We start from the raw sequence: 4,371 nt of genomic DNA, 5'->3' as shown, positions 1-4,371 counted from the left end.
TAGGAAAAATTAAAACCATCCACCAGGTACAGTGGTGTGTGTGTCTGTATCTAGCTGTCAAGAGGGTGAAGAAGTATGGTCACCTGAACCCAGGGTTTCGAGACTGGCTTGAACAACAGTGAGACTGTCTTTTACAAAAGAGGATGATAAACTTTTCAGACATGCAGTGTTCCAACTTGAAACTTGCCCTCAAAATAGGATAGCATGTTTCACATAGAAATGCTTTGCACATAGCTGAATTTGAACCTCTTGATGTCTTATGTAACATAAAATGAATAATAATCCTAGAGGAGGAGGAGGAGGAGGAAGAGGAGGAGGAGGGGGAGGAGGAGGAGTCTTCTTCTTCTTCTTCTTCTTCTTCTTCTTCTTCTTCTTCTTCCTTTTTCTCCTTCTCCTTCTTCTTCCTTTTCCTCCTCCTCCTCTTCTTCCTCTTCCTCTTCCTCCTCTTCTTCTTCTTCTTTCTCTTCCTCTTTCTCTCCCTCTTCTTTTTCTCCTCCTCCTCTTCTTCTTCTTTTCTTCTTCCTCTTCCTCTTTCTTTCCCTCTTCTTTTTCTCCTCCTCCTCTTCTTCCTCTTCCTCCTCCTCCTCCTCTTCTTCTTCTTCCTCTTCCTCTTTCTCTCCCTCTTCTTTTTCTCCTTCTCCTTTTCTTCCTTTTTCTCCTTCTACTTTTCCTTCTTCTTCCTTTTCCTTCTCCTCCTCCTCTTCTTCCTCTTCCTCCTCTTCCTTCTTCCCCTCTTCTTCTTTTCCACGTTGACTTAAAAATAAAATAAAAACAGGTGCTATCTTCAGCTGCACTTATACTAAAATTGAAGCAATACAGGGAAGATCAGCATGACCTCTACACAAGGATGGCATGAAATCCATGAAGCATTCCGTATTTTAAAAATAAATAACAAATAAAATTAATTTCTCTTTAAGACAATGGTGATAGATATCATCTAGTACTGATTTTCACTTTAATATCGAGGGTAGAAAGATAATGAAATCAGAGAGTAGACACTGGAGAGGGTAAGTGGCTTTTCTTTCTAATAGTTGGGTCGGCGTTGGATAAAAACCAGCATCCGTGTGACTAAGACACGAAATGATAAGGTTTACCATGACATAGGTGAAGGGGTGAGAATTTCCTTCCAAAGCTAGCAGAATTAATGAACAAGAACTACTTTCTGAGGATGCAGATCCAGGGTTTTATGATCACAGATGTTCACCTACTGTGTTCCACTAATGTGCCTTTCCTTCTTGTTAAGCTAGGCTGCTCAACGGCAGCTCCATGTTTGCCTCTCCAGGGCCGTTTCTAAATGGTGGTGATAGTTTCTGATGAGTTGGGAGGAATGCTGTGCAAGAGAGGAACTTGTCAACGGGCAAGTGATGCCCAGTATGTCTTTACCATGCAAACCTGTTCTTACCATCCATGAGATTTAAGGCACATGCCCAGTATGTCTTTACCATGCAAACCTGTCCTTACCATCCATGAGATTTAAGGCACATGCCCAGTATGTCTTTACCATGTAAACCTGTCCTTACCATCCATGAGATTTAAGGCACATGCCCAGTATGTCTTTACCATGCAAACCTGTCCTTACCATCCATGAGATTTAAGGCACATGCCCAGTATGTCTTTACCATGTAAACCTGTCCTTACCATCCATGAGATTTAAGGCACATGCCCAGTATGTCTTTACCATACAAACCCGTCCTTACCATCCATGAGATTTAAGGCACATGCCCAGTATGTCTTTACCATGCAAACCTGTCCTTACCATCCATGAGATTTAAGGCACATGCCCAGTGAAAACAAGAATCGGTGTGATGAACAGTGTCACACTGTTAATTCTCCTGAAGAACAAAACCTTGGACAGGATAAGTCGGCCTTGCAAGGATTTGGGGAGAAAGGCTGGCCCTTTCTCCCTCAAGGGGCTGTAGAGTCCCCATTCACACACAGGTGTCAGATCTGAGTATGGGAAGCTGCAAAGTCACATTTCCCAACGGCTTTGTACACTGAAACCACCGTCAAGTTCTGGGGAACTTGTGGCTGCTTGCCTTGATATAAGGTCCTTGACTCGTTTTCTTATGTCAAAACAACCACACTTAAGAAAACCTTGAGGGGACCAGAAATAATTTCCTCTTATGATTTATGCAAAGTGTCCTTTACATTTTTGTATATGGTGCCATTTGCTCCTATGTTTACCCCTTTGCTATTTTGATCACATCCAAACAGAGTCAGTGAAGGAAGGCAGAGCTTTCCTTCGGCCAGTGGCAGTCTCAGAACCCTGACCTGTGGAGGCATTCTGGACTGGAGTGAGTGGTACCCAAAGTTACTCCTTCCTAGCTCGAAGGTATCTAGGTGCCAGTTAGGTGAGGAGGGCTTTCCTGAGCACAGATTTTTTAGCACTAAAACTGAGAATGGGAGCGCAAAGGCAATGGGAAGGAGCAAAAGAGAGTGTTGTGAAGAGGAGGGATCACCTGTTTGGAAAGAAAACAGAGACCTACATATGGGGAGGGGTGTGAAGAAGCTAAAACCCTCACTCTAGCAGAAGGTCAGTGTCATCTGTATTGTTTCCCAAGAATATGTTTCAAAAGCTCTGAAGGGCTTTTCATATGCCTTTATTTTATTGAATTTGTCTAGTACCTATTTTAATAACTTAAACTTCCATTGAAGTTAATTTTGAACCTCTCATTGACGAAAGAAATCGTAGTGTATTCATAGTCTGTGGTGGCTTGCTTTCATGGATGTACTCTGGAATGACTAAACTGAGACTCTCAATAGATCTGTTAGCTCGTTTGGTCATTGAGACCTTTTCAAATCTGCCCCTTAAACAACTTGCAAGGCCAGGATGTAACTGCAGTGGCCAAGTTGTGCAGCATGCCGGACGGTTTCTTCCTGGTATCTGAGGTAACTTTGGTATCTTTTGACTGACATCTCTCCAGTTTCCCTACTCTCCAGGTCTATTTCTATAAGCCCAGTTAGTTTTCAAACACAGTGGATACAGGTGAGACCATGCGATGTTTGCCTTTCAGCGCCTGGATTGCTTTGTTTGGTGACCCTTTTAGGTTGTTAAAACTGACAGCTTCCCATTTGAAAGGCTGAATGATATCCCATTGCATAGTTAGACCACACTGTCTATATCTCTTCATCAGCACATGGAAACCCCATTCTATTCCATGACTCAAGTGTTATTATGAATGGGAGACAGATACCCAGACACATTCAGGCACAGGACTGCTGGATCACCTGGTAGTTTTAGATACAGGCCTTTGGGAGGACTGCATCTTTATTTTTGGAGAAACACCCTACTGCTTTCCACAGGGCTCCACTTTCCCCCATCCTCCCCAGCAGTTTTGTTTGTTTTACAGTGGAGGCTGAACCCAGGCTCTCACTCCTGCCAGGCAAGCGCTCTCCTTCGGAGCGACATTCCCAGAGCCTCATCTTCATGTTTATTATTTTTTAATAGCAGTTTTTCTGGGAGGTGTGAATCGATGGCTCATTGTGATTTTAATTCGTGTTTCCCTGGTGATTAGCACCGTGGATCATTTTTTTCCCCCATGGACCTGCCACTTGTATGTCTTCTTTTGAGAAATGTCTGTTCAGGTCTAGGTTTCCTGAATTTCAATGAGCGAGTTAAAGCTCGCAGCTAAGTGATTTGTCTCATCCGCTCACTCATTAATTCATTAAAAATATTGAGTGCCTGCTCTATGCCAAACACTGTCAGGAGAAATATATCCAGGGATGACGCAGAGGCTCTCTTTTTGTGAGATTTATATTTAAAAGGACAACATTGGCTCTTGTCGAGCACTTGCCTCATGCCAGACACTTCCCTTGTGTTCTCATTTGCTGCCCGCAACTCTATCTAGTCCCCTGTTTGTCCCACTTTCTACACCGAGAATTAGGATTCCAGAGAGTACCCTGTCCAAGGCACAACCACAGATGCAAAAATCCTGAATCAGAATTCCCAATGAATCCCTATGTCATGATGGGAGACGGGCAGTTCCAGTCCCTCAAGCAAAGTCCCAGGCACACAGAAGGCTGAGGAATAGTTGCTGTGCTAAGCACTCTCACAGCCTTCATGTGGGTCCTCTCATCTGCTCCTGTCAAATGGGAAGACACTGTGCTGTCTAATAGGAGCTCTTACATCCTGGTCAGTTTTTATCATCCACTTGACATAATACAGAGCCATTTGGGGAGAGGGAACCTCAACTGAAAAAATTTCCAGATCATATTGTCGTGGGCTGTTTTCATTGATACTTGACCAGGAAGGGTCCATCACACTGTTGGTGCTGCCATCTCGAGGCTGCCGGGCCTGAGCCAGGGAGCCTGCTAGCAAACATCTCTCTTATGCTTCTCGTTGAACTCCTGCTCTGCAGAATAGTAAGTCCA

The 4,371-nt window shown here is 43.7% G+C and overlaps 1 non-coding gene across 1 annotated transcript; it reads left to right on the top strand.

Moving 5' to 3' along the window:
- The first annotated feature begins 775 nt into the window (after positions 1-775).
- On the top strand, positions 776-881 carry LOC116890372. Its single transcript, XR_004386587.1, has one exon. It is a non-coding gene; the product is annotated as a U6 spliceosomal RNA (small nuclear RNA).
- Positions 882-4,371: the final 3,490 nt, after the last annotated feature.

The sequence above is a fragment of the Rattus rattus genome, chromosome 1, assembly GCF_011064425.1.
Source record: "Rattus rattus isolate New Zealand chromosome 1, Rrattus_CSIRO_v1, whole genome shotgun sequence".
Lineage (NCBI taxonomy): Eukaryota > Metazoa > Chordata > Mammalia > Rodentia > Muridae > Rattus > Rattus rattus.
This window is presented reverse-complemented; position numbering and strand designations above follow the sequence as displayed.